The sequence below is a fragment of the Mya arenaria genome, chromosome 8 (genome assembly GCF_026914265.1).
Source record: "Mya arenaria isolate MELC-2E11 chromosome 8, ASM2691426v1".
In the NCBI taxonomy this organism is placed as follows: Eukaryota; Metazoa; Mollusca; class Bivalvia; order Myida; family Myidae; genus Mya; species Mya arenaria.
The window spans coordinates 75,794,120-75,813,843 of record NC_069129.1 but is presented as its reverse complement, the minus strand read 5'-3'; the positions used below and the strand labels follow the sequence as shown (position 1 = coordinate 75,813,843).

The 19,724-nt window shown below is 33.5% G+C and overlaps 2 long non-coding RNA genes across 3 annotated transcripts; both read left to right on the top strand.

The window, feature by feature from the left end:
- Positions 1-1,192: 1,192 nt before the first annotated feature.
- LOC128242445 (uncharacterized) lies at positions 1,193-3,666 on the top strand. 2 transcript variants are annotated; one of them, XR_008262617.1, is made up of 4 exons: positions 1,193-1,267; positions 1,921-2,049; positions 2,356-2,470; positions 3,623-3,666. It is a non-coding gene; the product is annotated as an uncharacterized LOC128242445 (long non-coding RNA). The 2 variants fall into 2 exon arrangements; XR_008262616.1 differs by lacking the exon at positions 3,623-3,666 and having other exon boundaries at positions 2,356-3,131.
- Positions 3,667-4,385: 719 nt separating this feature from the next.
- Positions 4,386-19,035, top strand: LOC128242444 (uncharacterized). The gene is made up of 14 exons (XR_008262615.1): positions 4,386-4,518; positions 4,825-4,939; positions 6,087-6,192; positions 6,845-6,973; positions 7,279-7,392; positions 11,006-11,113; positions 11,766-11,894; positions 12,201-12,315; positions 13,463-13,567; positions 14,220-14,348; positions 14,655-14,768; positions 15,918-16,028; positions 16,681-16,809; positions 17,116-19,035. It is a non-coding gene; the product is annotated as an uncharacterized LOC128242444 (long non-coding RNA).
- Positions 19,036-19,724: the final 689 nt, after the last annotated feature.

Genomic DNA, 19,724 nt, shown 5'->3' with positions numbered 1-19,724 from the left:
AAGAATGAAGATGTTAGTCAACTCTGTAGTACTTGTTTGTGTGTAAATGATTCCAATGAGTGAGATTTATAGCAAATCAGGTGTAAATAAGCATCTTATAGACAATGGTGAAGTGCTGTACTCTGAATTTAATGCCAAATCTAGCCTTCAAAACAGATTCTTAAAGTATTTTTTTTTTAAAAATGGGCATAATAATGCTATCTCTTCATTTTCTACATCATGTAGCCACCTCATACATGAAACACTAGCAGTTGTCATGAATCTTTAAGTTTTGGTGTGTTTTTTTGCCATTTTCTTTGTTTGCGCCATTTGTCCTGGAAGCCAACAATTTGGCATATAGTGTTGTTTAGACTGTCTATTAACACATGATCACTAAATTTCTTGTGTTAAACTGAACAGTTCTGTTACCTTTGTATATAACTGGACCAGAAAAGCAAATTTACAAGTTGAGGCATTTCAGTTTGCTCTTTGTCATTTTTTATATAAACACTAAGCCGATGAAGTGGAAAAACCTTATTTTGCTTAGAAAAAAATCTTAAAAGATTAGGCAGGCCATTTTTGTGGTGCTGTTCTATAGACACCGTTGAAAGCTACAAGGAAAACTTGACTTGGTCAAATTATTCCAATACATAAGGAAATAATGGCTCTTCAAAGGTTTGCGGCTTAACATTTGAGGGAAATGGCTGTTTCTGCTTTTTATGAAAATACCACAGGTGCTAATACTTGTCTGATTCATTGAGTGTTTGATATATCATTGCCAAACTTTCAGTATGTGTTGCATATAGCCTGCAGCTGAACATTAGGAGTTTTGAAGTCTGTTTCTGAAAAAATGTTGCTTTGATATAGAGGAAGCTTTTGGAGGGGTGGCCTATTTTAAATTGTTATAAATTCTTAATTTATACAGCTATCTGGTTGAAATTTGGCCAGTTGACAGTGCTTAGCCATAGAATATTGGTGTTTGAGTATGAAATTTAAAATCTTATATTACATAATATAAATTAATAATATATAATTCTCTTATATATTTTGACATTTTAAAAAAACAAAACTACTTTCACTTTCAATTTAATGTTTGAAAATAGTTCCAAATGATGGTAACTAATGAATGAAAGCCTCACTTTCAATTCTAAAGTATAATGGAGGGATTTTTAAACATAGGAAGTAGACCCAGGAGGAACTGTTGAAGAACAAGCCAGACAGCCCCCCCCCCCCCCAAGCTGCCCACCAGGCTGAGCTGTACTTGGTGTTTGCCAACATGCTGTAATTTGTAAGTACTTCAAGATTATATAATGGAAAATTGTATCCAAACTGAAGTACAAAGTGAGTAAGTTTGGTCAAATAAGCCCATTGAGACTGTTTGTTCCATTCCTAAATGAATTTCTTTCATGTTGTCAATCATTTCTGATGTGGCTTTGATAATAATATTATTTTCTAATGAAACTGCTGACTTGTATCAGTCTTTGGTCTGAATTGTGCATCTATTCACACATTTTGTTTGTTCTTTTAAGCAAACATTACATTAATCACAAATTCTATCAGCAATTGAACAAAACTTACTGTACATAGGATGCAGAATGATGTTTTATTTAGTGTGCATATGATTTTCAGCTTATGGACAAGAAAACATCTACTTCAACAATCACAGCAACATAATGAGATCCCAATTTTAAAGAAATAATGCCACCTTTCATTAAATCATTAATTCATTCTATCAATCATTCATATATATTCATTAATTCATACATTTATTCTGATAAGTCAGTTTATTCATTGGAAAACTTGACATTTCTCAAGGCAAAAGAAATAAAAAATGAGCAGCTTTCATAAAGAATAGAGCCTTTTCCCTGCATGCATTAAAAAACACAACCTTAATACATTATAAATGTTTTAAAAACCCTAATTTTGTGCTTATTTTAATAGCTAGCCTGGTTGCTGTAGCCACAGAGGAATTTTCATGGACAAGAACCAGTGCTAGTTAAACTGTGTTCTCGTGTGGTTTTCCATACTGGCTCTCTGCAAGGATTTTCAAGAAAGGAATATCATCTCCAAGTAAGAAGAAATTCTAAGCATGTCTGGTTTGAATGCTTTCAAAATGCATCTGGGTACTCAATAAGATGAGATTTACCTTTGAGTTGTTAAAAACTGATTGCAAAATGTCCAAAAGACTATATATTTTATTAAATCTGTCCTGAAAATCTTTGAATTCATGAACTTTTCTGCATATTTATCACATTTATACCTATATTAAAGGTTGTGTATGCCTCAAATGAGTGTTTACAGGCCTTTTTCAAACTTTAACAGTAGTGGCAGATAGTTTTATTTGTGTAAAACATTGCTTTTGTGTCTTGCTTGCAGATCATGATGTGCCAATAAGCTCAAGTTAGCTGTGGCCTTTTTCCCCAGGCGGTAGTCCTGCAATCTGAATCCAGGAGATGCAGCTCTGAATCCAATATTTCAGAAGAATGAAGATGTTAGTCAACTCTGTAGTACTTGTTTGTGTGTAAATGATTCCAATGAGTGAGATTTATAGCAAATCAGGTGTAAATAAGCATCTTATAGACAATGGTGAAGTGCTGTACTCTGAATTTAATGCCAAATCTAGCCTTCAAAACAGATTCTTAAAGTATTTTTTTTTTAAAAATGGGCATAATAATGCTATCTCTGCATTTTCTACATCATGTAGCCACCTCATACATGAAAACACTAGCAGTTGTCATGAATCTTTAAGTTTTGGTGTGTTTTTTGCCATTTTCTTTGTTGCGCCATTTGTCCTGGAAGCCAACAATTTGGCATATAGTGTTGTTTAGACTGTCTATTAACACATGATCACTAAATTTCTTGTGTTAAACTGAACAGTTCTGTTACCTTTGTATATAACTGGACCAGAAAAGCAAAATTTTGACAAGTTGAGGCATTTCAGTTTGGCTCTTTGTCATTTTTTATATAAAACACTAAGCCGATGAAGTGAAAAAACCTTATTTTGCTTAGAAAAAAATCTTAAAAGAGTAGGCAGGCCATTTTTGTGATGCTGTTCTATTGACACCATTGAAAGCTACAAGGAAAACTTTACTTGGTCAAATTATTCCAATACATAAGGAAATAATGGCTCTTCAAAGGTTTGCGGCTTAACATTTGAGGGAAATGGCTGTTTCTGCTTTTTATGAAAATACCACAGGTGCTAATACTTGTCTGATTCATTGAATGTTTGATATATCATTGCCAAACTTTCAGTATGTGTTGCATATAGCCTGCAGCTGAACATTAGGAGTTTTGAAGTCTGTTTCTGAAAAAATGTTGCTTTGATATAGAGGAAGCTTTTGGAGGGGTGGCCTATTTTAAATTGTTATAAATTCTTAATTTATACAGCTATCTGGTTGAAATTTGGCCAGTTGACAGTGCTTAGCCATAGAATATTTGTGTTTGAGTATGAAATTTTAAAATCTTATATTACATAATATAAATTAATAATATATAATTCTCTTATATATTTTGACATTTTAAAAAAAACAAAACTACTTTCACTTTCAATTTAATGTTTGAAAATAGTTCCAAATGATGGTAACAAATAAATGAAAGCCTCACTTTCAATTCAAAAGTATAATGGAGGGATTTTTAAACATAGGAAGCAGACCCAGAAGGAACTGTTGAAGAACAAGCCAGACAGCCCCCCCCCCCCCCCCCCAAGCTGCCCATCAGGCTGAGCTGTACTTGGTGTTTGCCAACATACTGTAATTTGTAAGTACTTCAAGATTATATAATGGAAAATTGTATCCAAACTGAAGTACAAAGTGAGTAAGTTTGGTCAAATAAGCCCATTGAGACTGTTTGTTCCATTCGTAAATGAATTTCTTTCATGTTGTCAATCATTTCTGATGTGGCTTTGATAATAATATTATTTTCTAATGAAACTGCTGACTTGTATCAGTCTTTGGTCTGAATTGTGCATCTATTCACACATTTTGTTTGTTCTTTTAAGCAAACATTACATTAATTACAAATTCTATAAGCAATTAAACAAAACTTACTGCACATAGGATGCAGAATGATGTTTTATTTAGTGTGCATATGATTTTCAGCTTATGGACAAGAAAACATCTACTTCAACAATCACAGCAACACAATGAGATCCCAATTTTAAAGAAATAATGCCACCTTTCATTAAATCATTAATTCATTCTATCAATCATTCATATATATTCATTAATTCATACATTTATCTGATAATTCAGTTTATTCATTGGAAAACTTGACATTTCTCAAGGCAAAATAATAATAAAAAATGAGCAGCTTTCATAAAGAATAGAGCCTTTTCCCTTCATGCATTAAAAAACACAACCTTAATACATTATAAATGTTTTAAAAACCCTAATTTTGTGCTTATTTTAATAGCTAGCCTGGTTGCTGTAGCCACAGAGGAATTTTCAAGGACAAGAACCAGTGCTAGTTAAACTGTGTTCTCGTGTGGTTTTCCATACTGGCTCTCTGCAAGGATTTTCAAGAAAGGAATATCATCTCCAAGTAAGAAGAAATTCTAAGCATGTCTGGTTTGAATGCTTTCAAAATGCATCTGGGTACTCAATAAGATGAGATTTACCTTAGAGTTGTTAAAAACTGATTGCAAAATGTCCAAAAGACTATATATTTTATTAAATCTGTCCTGAAAATCTTTGAATTCATGAACTTTTCTGCATATTTATCACATTTATGACTATATTAAAGGTTGTGTATGCCTCAAATGAGTGTTTACAGGCCTTTTTCAAACTTTAACAGTAGTGGCAGATAGTTTTATTTGTGTAAAACATTGCTTTTGTGTCTTGCTTGCAGATCATGATGTGCCAATAAGCTCAAGTTAGCTGTGGCCTTTTTCCCCAGGCGGTAGTCCTGCAATCTGAATCCAGGAGATGCAGCTCTGAATCCAATATTTCAGAAGAATGAAGATGTTAGTCAACTCTGTAGTACTTGTTTGTGTGTAAATGATTCCAATGAGTGAGATTTATAGCAAATCAGGTGTAAATAAGCATCTTATAGACAATGGTGAAGTGCTGTACTCTGAATTTAATGCCAAATCTAGCCTTCAAAACAGATTCTTAAAGTATTTTTTTTTTAAAAATGGGCATAATAATGCTATCTCTGCATTTTCTACATCATGTAGCCACCTCATACATGAAAACACTAGCAGTTGTCATGAATCTTTAAGTTTTGGTGTGTTTTTTGCCATTTTCTTTGTTGCTCCATTTGTCCTGGAAGCCAACAATTTGACAAGTGTTGTTTAGACTGTCTATTAACATATGATCACTAAATTTCTTGTGTTAAACTGAACAGTTCTGTTACCTTTGTATATAACTGGACCAGAAAAGCAAAATTTTGACAAGTTGAGGCATTTCAGTTTGGCTCTTTGTCATTTTTTATATAAAACACTAAGCCGATGAAGTGGAAAAACCTTATTTTGCTTAGAAAAAATCTTAAAAGAGTAGGTAGGCCATTTTTGTGGTGCTGTTCTATTGACACCGTTGAAAGCTACAAGGAAAACTTTACTTGGTCAAATTATTCCAATACATAAGGAAATAATGGCTCTTCAAAGGTTTGCGGCTTAACATTTGAGGGAAATGGCTGTTTCTGCTTTTTATGAAAATACCACAGGTGCTAATACTTGTCTGATTCATTGAGTGTTTGATATATCATTGCCAAACTTTCAGTATGTGTTGCATATAGCCTGCAGCTGAACATTAGGAGTTTTGAAGTCTGTTTCTGAAAAAATGTTGCTTTGATATAGAGGAAGCTTTTGGAGGGGTGGCCTATTTTAAATTGTTATAAATTCTTAATTTATACAGCTATCTGGTTGAAATATGGCCAGTTGACAGTGCTTAGCCATAGAATATTGGTGTTTGAGTATGAAATTTTAAAATCTTATATTACATAATATAAATTAATAATATATAATTCTCTTATATATTTTGACATTTTAAAAAAACAAAACTACTTTCACTTTTAATTTAATGTTTGAAAATAGTTCCAAATGATGGTAACTAATGAATGAAAGCCTCACTTTCAATTCTAAAGTATAATGGAGGGATTTTTAAACATAGGAAGTAGACCCAGGAGGAACTGTTGAAGAACAAGCCAGACAGCCCCCCCCCCCAAGCTGCCCACCAGGCTGAGCTGTACTTGGTGTTTGCCAACATGCTGTAATTTGTAAGTACTTCAAGATTATATAATGGAAAATTGTATCCAAACTGAAGTACAAAGTGAGTAAGTTTGGTCATATAAGCCCATTGAGACTGTTTGTTCCATTCCTAAATGAATTTCTTTCATGTTGTCAATCATTTCTGATGTGGCTTTGATAATAATATTATTTTCTAATGAAACTGCTGACTTGTATCAGTCTTTGGTCTGAATTGTGCATCTATTCACACATTTTGTTTGTTCTTTTAAGCAAACATTACATTAATCACAAATTCTATCAGCAATTAAACAAAACTTACTGTACATAGGATGCAGAATAATGTTTTATTTAGTGTGCATATGATTTTCAGCTTATGGACAAGAAAACATCTACTTCAACAATCACAGCAACACAATGAGATCCCAATTTTAAAGAAATAATGCCACCTTTCATTAAATCATTAATTCATTCTATCAATCATTCATATATATTCATTAATTTATACATTTATTCTGATAATTCAGTTTATTCATTGAAAAACTTGACATTTCTCAAGGCAAAAGAAATAAAAATGAGCAGCTTTCATAAAGAATAGAGCCTTTTCCCTCCATGCATTAAAAAACACAACCTTAATACATTATAAATGTTTTAAAAACCCTAATTTTGTGCTTATTTTAATAGCCAGCCTGGTTGTTGTAGCCACAGAGGAATTTTCAAGGACAAGAACCAATGCTGGTAAAACTGTGGTCTCGTGTGGTTTTCCATACCGGCTCTCGGCAAGGATTTTCAAGAAAGGAATATCATCTCCAAGTAAGAAGAAATTCTAAGCATGTCTGGTTTGAATGCTTTCAAAATGCATCTGGGTACTCAATAAGATGAGATTTACCTTTGAGTTGTTAAAAACTGATTGCAAAATGTCCAAAAGACTATATATTATATTAAATCTGTCCTGAAAATCTTTGAATTCATGAACTTTTCTGCATATTTATCACATTTATGACTATATTAAAGGTTGTGTATGCCTCAAATGAGTGTTTACAGGCCTTTTCAAACTTTAACAGTAGTGGCAGATAGTTTTATTTGTGTAAAACATTGCTTTTGTGTCTTGCTTGCAGATCATGATGTGCCAATAAGCTCCAGTTAGCTGTGGCCTTTTCCCCAGGCGGTAGTCCTGCAATCTGAATCCAGGAGATGCAGCTCTGAATCCAATATTTCAGAAGAATGAAGATGTTAGTCAACTCTGTAGTACTTGTTTGTGTGTAAATGATTCCAATGAGTGAGATTTATAGCAAATCAGGTGTAAATAAGCATCTTATAGACAATGGTGAAGTGCTGTACTCTGAATTTAATGCCAAATCTAGCCTTCAAAACAGATTCTTAAAGTATTTTTTTTTAAAATGGGCATAATAATGCTATCTCTGCATTTTCTACATCATGTAGCCACCTTATACATGAAAACACTAGCAGTTGTCATGAATCTTTAAGTTTTGGTGTGTTTTTTGCCATTTTCTTTGTTGCTCCATTTGTCCTGGAAGCCAACAATTTGGCATATAGTGTTGTTTAGACTGTCTATTAACACATGATCACTAAATTTCTTGTGTTAAACTGAACAGTTTCTGTTACCTTTGTATATAACTGGACCAGAAAAGCAAAATTTTGACAAGTTGAGGCATTTTAGTTTGGCTCTTTGTCATTTTTTATATAAAACACTAAGCCGATGAAGTGGAAAAACCTTATTTTGCTTAGAAAAAAATCTTAAAAGAGCAGGTAGGCCATTTTTGTGGTGCTGTTCTATTGACACCGTTGAAAGCTACAAGGAAAACTTTACTTGGTCAAATTATTCCAATACATAAGGAAATAATGGCTCTTCAAAGGTTTGCGGCTTAACATTTGAGGGAAATGGCTGTTTCTGCTTTTTATGAAAATACCACAGGTGCTAATACTTGTCTGATTCATTGAATGTTTGATATATCATTGCCAAACTTTCAGTATGTGTTGCATATAGCCTGCAGCTGAACATTAGGAGTTTGAAGTCTGTTTCTGAAAAAATGTTGCTTTGATATAGAGGAAGCTTTTGGAGGGGTGGCCTATTTTAAATTGTTATAAATTCTTAATTTATACAGCTATCTGGTTGAAATTTGGCCAGTTGACAGTGCTTAGCCATAGAATATTGGTGTTTGAGTATGAAATTTTAAAATCTTATATTACATAATATAAATTAATAATATATAATTCTCTTATATATTTTGACATTTTAAAAAAACAAAACTACTTTCACTTTCAATTTAATGTTTGAAAATAGTTCCAAATGATGGTAACTAATGAATGAAAGCCTCACTTTCAATTCTAAAGTGTAATGGAGGGATTTTTAAACATAGGAAGTAGACCCAGGAGGAACTGTTGAAGAACAAGCCAGACAGCCCCCCCCCCCCCCCCCCCAAGCTGCCCACCAGGCTGAGCTGTACTTGGTGTTTGCCAACATGCTGTAATTTGTAAGTACTTCAAGATTATATAATGGAAAATTGTATCCAAACTGAAGTACAAAGTGAGTAAGTTTGGTCATATAAGCCCATTGAGACTGTTTGTTCCATTCCTAAATGAATTTCTTTCATGTTGTCAATCATTTCTGATGTGGCTTTGATAATAATATTATTTTCTAATGAAACTGCTGACTTGTATCAGTCTTTGGTCTGAATTGTGCATCTATTCACACATTTTGTTTGTTCTTTTAAGCAAACATTACATTAATCACAAATTCTATCAGCAATTAAACAAAACTTACTGTACATAGGATGCAGAATGATGTTTTATTTAGTGTGCATATGATTTTCAGCTTATGGACAAGAAAACATCTACTTCAACAATCACAGCAACACAATGAGATCCCAATTTTAAAGAAATAATGCCACCTTTCATTAAATCATTAATTCATTCTATCAATCATTCATATATATTCATTAATTCATACATTTATTCTGATAAGTCAGTTTATTCATTGGAAAACTTGACATTTCTCAAGGCAAAAGAAATAAAAAATGAGCAGCTTTCATAAAGAATAGAGCCTTTTCCCTTCATGCATTAAAAAACACAACCTTAATACATTATAAATGTTTTAAAAACCCTAATTTTGTGCTTATTTTAATAGCTAGCCTGGTTGCTGTAGCCACAGAGGAATTTTCATGGACAAGAACCAGTGCTAGTTAAACTGTGTTCTCGTGTGGTTTTCCATACTGGCTCTCTGCAAGGATTTTCAAGAAAGGAATATCATCTCCAAGTAAGAAGAAATTCTAAGCATGTCTGGTTTGAATGCTTTCAAAATGCATCTGGGTACTCAATAAGATGAGATTTACCTTTGAGTTGTTAAAAACTGATTGCAAAATGTCCAAAAGACTATATATTTTATTAAATCTGTCCTGAAAATCTTTGAATTCATGAACTTTTCTGCATATTTATCACATTTATGACTATATTAAAGGTTGTGTATGCCTCAAATGAGTGTTTACAGGCCTTTTTCAAACTTTAACAGTAGTGGCAGATAGTTTTATTTGTGTAAAACATTGCTTTTGTGTCTTGCTTGCAGATCATGATGTGCCAATAAGCTGCAGTTAGCTGTGGCCTTTTTCCCCAGGCGGTAGTCCTGCAATCTGAATCCAGGAGATGCAGCTCTGAATCCAATATTTCAGAAGAATGAAGATGTTAGTCAACTCTGTAGAACTTGTTTGTGTGTAAATGATTCCAATGAGTGAGATTTATAGCAAATCAGGTGTAAATAAGCATCTTATAGACAATGGTGAAGTGCTGTACTCTGAATTTAATGCCAAATCTAGCCTTCAAAACAGAGAAGTATTTTTTTTTTTTAAATGGGCATAATAATGCTATCTCTGCATTTTCTACATCATGTAGCCACCTCATACATGAAAACACTAGCAGTTGTCATGAATCTTTAAGTTTTGGTGTGTTTTTTGCCATTTTCTTTGTTGCTCCATTTGTCCTGGAAGCCAACAATTTGGCATATAGTGTTGTTTAGACTGTCTATTAACACATGATCACTAAATTTCTTGTGTTAAACTGAACAGTTCTGTTACCTTTGTATATAACTGGACCAGAAAAGCAAAATTTTGACAAGTTGAGGCATTTCAGTTTGGCTCTTTGTCATTTTTTATATAAAACACTAAGCCGATGAAGTGGAAAAAACCTTATTTTGCTTAGAAAAAAATCTTAAAAGAGTAGGTAGGCCATTTTTGTGGTGCTGTTCTATTGACACCGTTGAAAGCTACAAGGAAAACTTTACTTGGTCAAATTATTCCAATACATAAGGAAATAATGGCTCTTCAAAGGTTTGCGGCTTAACATTTGAGGGAAATGGCTGTTTCTGCTTTTTATGAAAATACCACAGGTGCTAATACTTGTCTGATTCATTGAGTGTTTGATATATCATTGCCAAACTTTCAGTATGTGTTGCATATAGCCTGCAGCTGAACATTAGGAGTTTTGAAGTCTGTTTCTGAAAAAATGTTGCTTTGATATAGAGGAAGCTTTTGGAGGGGTGGCCTATTTTAAATTGTTATAAATTCTTAATTTATACAGCTATCTGGTTGAAATATGGCCAGTTGACAGTGCTTAGCCATAGAATATTGGTGTTTGAGTATGAAATTTTAAAATCTTATATTACATAATATAAATTAATAATATATAATTCTCTTATATATTTTGACATTTTAAAAAAACAAAACTACTTTCACTTTCAATTTAATGTTTGAAAATAGTTCCAAATGATGGTAACTAATGAATGAAAGCCTCACTTTCAATTCCAAAGTATAATGGAGGGATTTTTAAACATAGGAAGCAGACCCAGGAGGAACTGTTGAAGAACAAGCCAGACAGCCCCCCCCCCCCCAAGCTGCCCACCAGGCTGAGCTGTACTTGGTGTTTGCCAACATGCTGTAATTTGTAAGTACTTCAAGATTATATAATGGAAAATTGTATCCAAACTGAAGTACAAAGTGAGTAAGTTTGGTCAAATAAGCCCATTGAGACTGTTTGTTCCATTCCTAAATGAATTTCTTTCATGTTGTCAATCATTTCTGATGTGGCTTTGATAATAATATTATTTTCTAATGAAACTGCTGACTTGTATCAGTCTTTGGTCTGAATTGTGCATCTATTCACACATTTTGTTTGTTCTTTTAAGCAAACATTACATAAATTACAAATTCTATAAGCAATTAAACAAAACTTACTGCACATAGGATGCAGAATGATGTTTTATTTAGTGTGCATATGATTTTCAGCTTATGGACAAGAAAACATCTACTTCAACAATCACAGCAACACAATGAGATCCCAATTTTAAAGAAATAATGCCACCTTTCATTAAATCATTAATTCATTCTATCAATCATTCATATATATTCATTAATTCATACATTTATCTGATAATTCAGTTTATTCATTGGAAAACTTGACATTTCTCAAGGCAAAAGAAATAAAAAATGAGCAGCTTTCATAAAGAATAGAGCCTTTTCCCTTCATGCATTAAAAAACACAACCTTAATACATTATAAATGTTTTAAAAACCCTAATTTTGTACTTATTTTAATAGCTAGCCTGGTTGCTGTAGCCACAGAGGAATTTTCAAGGACAAGAACCAGTGCTAGTTAAACTGTGTTCTCGTGTGGTTTTCCATACTGGCTCTCTGCAAGGATTTTCAAGAAAGGAATATCATCTCCAAGTAAGAAGAAATTCTAAGCATGTCTGGTTTGAATGCTTTCAAAATGCATCTGGGTACTCAATAAGATGAGATTTACCTTAGAGTTGTTAAAAACTGATTGCAAAATGTCCAAAAGACTATATATTTTATTAAATCTGTCCTGAAAATCTTTGAATTCATGAACTTTTCTGCATATTTATCACATTTATGACTATATTAAAGGTTGTGTATGCCTCAAATGAGTGTTTACAGGCCTTTTTCAAACTTTAACAGTAGTGGCAGATAGTTTTATTTGTGTAAAACATTGCTTTTGTGTCTTGCTTGCAGATCATGATGTGCCAATAAGCTGCAGTTAGCTGTGGCCTTTTTCCCCAGGCGGTAGTCCTGCAATCTGAATCCAGGAGATGCAGCTCTGAATCCAATATTTCAGAAGAATGAAGATGTTAGTCAACTCTGTAGTACTTGTTTGTGTGTAAATGATTCCAATGAGTGAGATTTATAGCAAATCAGGTGTAAATAAGCATCTTATAGACAATGGTGAAGTGCTGTACTCTGAATTTAATGCCAAATCTAGCCTTCAAAACAGAGAAGTATTTTTTTTTTTAAAATGGGCATAATAATGCTATCTCTGCATTTTCTACATCATGTAGCCACCTCATACATGAAAACACTAGCAGTTGTCATGAATCTTTAAGTTTTGGTGTGTTTTTTGCCATTTTCTTTGTTGCGCCATTTGTCCTGGAAGCCAACAATTTGGCATATAGTGTTGTTTAGACTGTCTATTAACACATGATCACTAAATTTCTTGTGTTAAACTGAACAGTTCTGTTACCTTTGTATATAACTGGACCAGAAAAGCAAAATTTTGACAAGTTGAGGCATTTCAGTTTGGCTCTTTGTCATTTTTTATATAAAACACTAAGCCGATGAAGTGAAAAAACCTTATTTTGCTTAGAAAAAAATCTTAAAAGAGTAGGTAGGCCATTTTTGTGGTGCTGTTCTATTGACACCGTTGAAAGCTACAAGGAAAACTTTACTTGGTCAAATTATTCCAATACATAAGGAAATAATGGCTCTTCAAAGGTTTGCGGCTTAACATTTGAGGGAAATGGCTGTTTCTGCTTTTTATGAAAATACCACAGGTGCTAATACTTGTCTGATTCATTGAGTGTTTGATATATCATTGCCAAACTTTCAGTATGTGTTGCATATAGCCTGCAGCTGAACATTAGGAGTTTTGAAGTCTGTTTCTGAAAAAAATGTTGCTTTGATATAGAGGAAGCTTTTGGAGGGGTGGCCTATTTTAAATTGTTATAAATTCTTAATTTATACAGCTATCTGGTTGAAATTTGGCCAGTTGACAGTGCTTAGCCATAGAATATTGGTGTTTGAGTATGAAATTTTAAAATCTTATATTACATAATATAAATTAATAATATATAATTCTCTTATATATTTTGACATTTTAAAAAAACAAAACTACTTTCACTTTCAATTTAATGTTTGAAAATAGTTCCAAATGATGGTAACTAATGAATGAAAGCCTCACTTTTAATTCTAAAGTATAATGGAGGGATTTTTAAACATAGGAAGTAGACCCAGGAGGAACTGTTGAAGAACAAGCCAGACAGCCCCCCCCCCAAGCTGCCCACCAGGCTGAGCTGTACTTGGTGTTTGCCAACATGCTGTAATTTGTAAGTACTTCAAGATTATATAATGGAAAATTGTATCCAAACTGAAGTACAAAGTGAGTAAGTTTGGTCATATAAGCCCATTGAGACTGTTTGTTCCATTCCTAAATGAATTTCTTTCATGTTGTCAATCATTTCTGATGTGGCTTTGATAATAATATTATTTTCTAATGAAACTGCTGACTTGTATCAGTCTTTGGTCTGAATTGTGCATCTATTCACACATTTTGTTTGTTCTTTTAAGCAAACATTACATTAATCACAAATTCTATCAGCAATTAAACAAAACTTACTGTACATAGGATGCAGAATGATGTTTTATTTAGTGTGCATATGATTTTCAGCTTATGGACAAGAAAACATCTACTTCAACAATTACAGCAACACAATGAGATCCCAATTTTAAAGAAATAATGCCACCTTTCATTAAATCATTAATTCATTCTATCAATCATTCATATATATTCATTAATTCATACATTTATTCTGATAATTCAGTTTATTCATTGAAAAACTTGACATTTCTCAAGGCAAAAGAAATAAAAATGAGCAGCTTTCATAAAGAATAGAGCCTTTTCCCTCCATGCATTAAAAAACACAACCTTAATACATTATAAATGTTTTAAAAACCCTAATTTTGTGCTTATTTTAATAGCCAGCCTGGTTGTTGTAGCCACAGAGGAATTTTCAAGGACAAGAACCAGTGCTGGTAAAACTGTGGTCTCGTGTGGTTTTCCATACCGGCTCTCTGCAAGGATTTTCAAGAAAGGAATATCATCTCCAAGTAAGAAGAAATTCTAAGCATGTCTGGTTTGAATGCTTTCAAAATGCATCTGGGTACTCAATAAGATGAGATTTACCTTTGAGTTGTTAAAAACTGATTGCAAAATGTCCAAAAGACTATATATTTTATTAAATCTGTCCTGAAAATCTTTGAATTCATGAACTTTTCTGCATATTTATCACATTTATGACTATATTAAAGGTTGTGTATGCCTCAAATGAGTGTTTACAGGCCTTTTTCAAACTTTAACAGTAGTGGCAGATAGTTTTATTTGTGTAAAACATTGCTTTTGTGTCTTGCTTGCAGATCATGATGTGCCAATAAGCTCCAGTTAGCTGTGGCCTTTTCCCCAGGCGGTAGTCCTGCAATCTGAATCCAGGAGATGCAGCTCTGAATCCAATATTTCAGAAGAATGAAGATGTTAGTCAACTCTGTAGTACTTGTTTGTGTGTAAATGATTCCAATGAGTGAGATTTATAGCAAATCAGGTGTAAGTAAGCATCTTATAGACAATGGTGAAGTGCTGTACTCTGAATTTAATGCCAAATCTAGCCTTCAAAACAGATTCTTAAAGTATTTTTTTTTTAAAATGGGCATAATAATGCTATCTCTTCATTTTCTACATCATGTAGCCACCTCATACATGAAAACACTAGCAGTTGTCATGAATCTTTAAGTTTTGGTGTGTTTTTTGCCATTTTCTTTGTTGCGCCATTTGTCCTGGAAGCCAACAATTTGGCATATAGTGTTGTTTAGACTGTCTATTAACACATGATCACTAAATTTCTTGTGTTAAACTGAACAGTTCTGTTACCTTTGTATATAACTGGACCAGAAAAGCAAAATTTTGACAAGTTGAGGCATTTCAGTTTGGCTCTTTGTCATTTTTTATATAAAACACTAAGCCGATGAAGTGGAAAAACCTTATTTTGCTTAGAAAAAAATCTTAAAAGATTAGGCAGGCCATTTTTGTGGTGCTGTTCTATAGACACCGTTGAAAGCTACAAGGAAAACTTGACTTGGTCAAATTATTCCAATACATAAGGAAATAATGGCTCTTCAAAGGTTTGCGGCTTAACATTTGAGGGAAATGGCTGTTTCTGCTTTTTATGAAAATACCACAGGTGCTAATACTTGTCTGATTCATTGAGTGTTTGATATATCATTGCCAAACTTTCAGTATGTGTTGCATATAGCCTGCAGCTGAACATTAGGAGTTTTGAAGTCTGTTTCTGAAAAAATGTTGCTTTGATATAGAGGAAGCTTTTGGAGGGGTGGCCTATTTTAAATTGTTATAAATTCTTAATTTATACAGCTATCTGGTTGAAATTTGGCCAGTTGACAGTGCTTAGCCATAGAATATTGGTGTTTGAGTATGAAATTTAAAATCTTATATTACATAATATAAATTAATAATATATAATTCTCTTATATATTTTGACATTTTAAAAAAACAAAACTACTTTCACTTTCAATTTAATGTTTGAAAATAGTTCCAAATGATGGTAACTAATGAATGAAAGCCTCACTTTCAATTCTAAAGTATAATGGAGGGATTTTTAAACATAGGAAGTAGACCCAGGAGGAACTGTTGAAGAACAAGCCAGACAGCCCCCCCCCCCCCCCCAAGCTGCCCACCAGGCTGAGCTGTACTTGGTGTTTGCCAACATGCTGTAATTTGTAAGTACTTCAAGATTATATAATGGAAAATTGTATCCAAACTGAAGTACAAAGTGAGTAAGTTTGGTCATATAAGCCCATTGAGACTGTTTGTTCCATTCCTAAATGAATTTCTTTCATGTTGTCAATCATTTCTGATGTGGCTTTGATAATAATATTATTTTCTAATGAAACTGCTGACTTGTATCAGTCTTTGGTCTGAATTGTGCATCTATTCACACATTTTGTTTGTTCTTTTAAGCAAACATTACATTAATCACAAATTCTATCAGCAATTGAACAAAACTTACTGTACATAGGATGCAGAATGATGTTTTATTTAGTGTGCATATGATTTTCAGCTTATGGACAAGAAAACATCTACTTCAACAATCACAGCAACATAATGAGATCCCAATTTTAAAGAAATAATGCCACCTTTCATTAAATCATTAATTCATTCTATCAATCATTCATATATATTCATTAATTCATACATTTATTCTGATAAGTCAGTTTATTCATTGGAAAACTTGACATTTCTCAAGGCAAAAGAAATAAAAAATGAGCAGCTTTCATAAAGAATAGAGCCTTTTCCCTGCATGCATTAAAAACACAACCTTAATACATTATAAATGTTTTAAAAACCCTAATTTTGTGCTTATTTTAATAGCTAGCCTGGTTGCTGTAGCCACAGAGGAATTTTCATGGACAAGAACCAGTGCTAGTTAAACTGTGTTCTCGTGTGGTTTTTCATACTGGCTCTCTGCAAGGATTTTCAAGAAAGGAATATCATCTCCAAGTAAGAAGAAATTCTAAGCATGTCTGGTTTGAATGCTTTCAAAATGCATCTGGGTACTCAATAAGATGAGATTTACCTTTGAGTTGTTAAAAACTGATTGCAAAATGTCCAAAAGACTATATATTTTATTAAATCTGTCCTGAAAATCTTTGAATTCATGAACTTTTCTGCATATTTATCACATTTATACCTATATTAAAGGTTGTGTATGCCTCAAATGAGTGTTTACAGGCCTTTTTCAAACTTTAACAGTAGTGGCAGATAGTTTTATTTGTGTAAAACATTGCTTTTGTGTCTTGCTTGCAGATCATGATGTGCCAATAAGCTCAAGTTAGCTGTGGCCTTTTTCCCCAGGCGGTAGTCCTGCAATCTGAATCCAGGAGATGCAGCTCTGAATCCAATATTTCAGAAGAATGAAGATGTTAGTCAACTCTGTAGTACTTGTTTGTGTGTAAATGATTCCAATGAGTGAGATTTATAGCAAATCAGGTGTAAATAAGCATCTTATAGACAATGGTGAAGTGCTGTACTCTGAATTTAATGCCAAATCTAGCCTTCAAAACAGATTCTTAAAGTATTTTTTTTTTTAAAAATGGGCATAATAATGCTATCTCTGCATTTTCTACATCATGTAGCCACCTCATACATGAAAACACTAGCAGTTGTCATGAATCTTTAAGTTTTGGTGTGTTTTTTGCCATTTTCTTTGTTGCTCCATTTGTCCTGGAAGCCAACAATTTGGCATATAGTGTTGTTTAGACTGTCTATTAACACATGATCACTAAATTTCTTGTGTTAAACTGAACAGTTCTGTTACCTTTGTATATAACTGGACCAGAAAAGCAAAATTTTGACAAGTTGAGGCATTTCAGTTTGGCTCTTTGTCATTTTTTATATAAAACACTAAGCCGATGAAGTGGAAAAACCTTATTTTGCTTAGAAAAAAATCTTAAAAGAGTAGGCAGGCCATTTTTGTGGTGCTGTTCTATTGACACCGTTGAAAGCTACAAGGAAAACTTTACTTGGTCAAATTATTCCAATACATAAGGAAATAATGGCTCTTCAAAGGTTTGCGGCTTAACATTTGAGGGAAATGGCTGTTTCTGCTTTTTATGAAAATACCACAGGTGCTAATACTTGTCTGATTCATTGAGTGTTTGATATATCATTGCCAAACTTTCAGTATGTGTTGCATATAGCCTGCAGCTGAACATTAGGAGTTTTGAAGTCTGTTTCTGAAAAAATGTTGCTTAAATAGGCTCAAGACCACAGTTAATACAGAAAAAAGAGTGCTTGTATTCAAGTATCAATATTTTATTAAAATTGAATGAAAAAGAAGCAAAAAATGTTCTTTTTGCAGAGAACTTGACTGAATTTGACACTCTATTGCAGAAATTGATAGTTTTCAGTGTAAATATTGAAAAAATCATAGCTTGTGGAAGTCTGAAAATTAGTTGTTTATAGCCGATTGACTCCTTGGCGGAAGGGTTCTGTATTTGAACTCAATTTTGACAGTCGGGTCAATGGTCAACATGGTGTTTTCTTGTGATTATATTTTGTGTCTTGAATTGTTCTAGAGATGCCATGTCCTTGTTTTCCAATTTGGATGTGCATAAAGTCAAAAGCCAGGTTAGTGTCTATATGAAACATAACTGTGGTCTCACGCCATTAACGTTAGATACCAAACCGCCAATCGGAACACCTCGGCTAGTATCAAACAGATATGACCTCGAAAATAATACGGGTTATTGGAAAATAGTCCAAAAAGTCCCCTAATGAGAAACTAAGTGGAGATGTCATTTATTTTTAGTGGGTGGGGTTAAGTCTGCTTCCAATTGACTCTTTCTGAGATAGTAACTGTGATCAGTGGCAAAAAATAAGATCACGAATACTTCATTTTATTTCTTTGAAATACAAATAAGTCTGAATCTAACTTTACTAAGATTGATAAAAGGTTAGACTTTCTTAACTCACTGTATTTACAAACTCATTTTTTATAACTAAAATTTACATTTCTTTAACCAGGGACGTTTGGTTTATATGTACGTGCTAAAACATACCTCTTCTCCAAATATAATCTTTGACTGTCAGTGACATATTTAAATATATGTATTCATCAATATTGTAGTGTGGGTGTTGGTAACAATCAGCTCAATGTAATGGCACATAATTGGATGCCTGTTCACTAATATAGCTCTCTAAATAAATTAGATCATCATGATAGTCGTCGGCATTTACTTAACATTATAAGGTATGGCAAAACCCGCTAAAACTACGGTTTTGGACGCACTTTGCGACCTTAGAAACCGGTGAACGAATAACATCCCAGCAACACCGAAAATTGCGCCACGTAGGTATTAGCAAACCGTATACAGGCAAATTGGTCCCAACTTCCGCACGTGCAGAGATGCTTAGCTATCTTCGACACGAGGTACCCCATTTTACAGAATTTAAGCGCCATTTTGATAGTAAACGAGAAAGTTGCACGCGTTAGGAAACGTTGACGCCGGCACGTCAGAGATGTGCCGACGGTTGCGCCACGAAGAGAATGGAAATACCTTAACTGCAAAACCGGTCCTGACCGCCCCGCAAGTGTGGTTCCGGAGTAATCGTCGGCATTAACTTTACATTATAAGGTATTGAAAAAAAGCTGGAAAAAAAATGATTTTGGACGCATTTTGCGGCCTTAGAAACCGGTGACCGAATAACGTCCCAGGCATACCACAAATTGCGCCATGTAGGTATAAGCAAACCCTATACAGCAAAATAGGTCTTAAATTTCGCACGTGCAGAGATGCTTAGCTATCTTCGACACGAGGTGACTCATTTTACGGTATTTTCGGACCATTTTGATCGTAAACGAGAAAGTTGCACGCGTTAGGAAACGTTGACCCCGGCATGTGTAAAATGCGCCG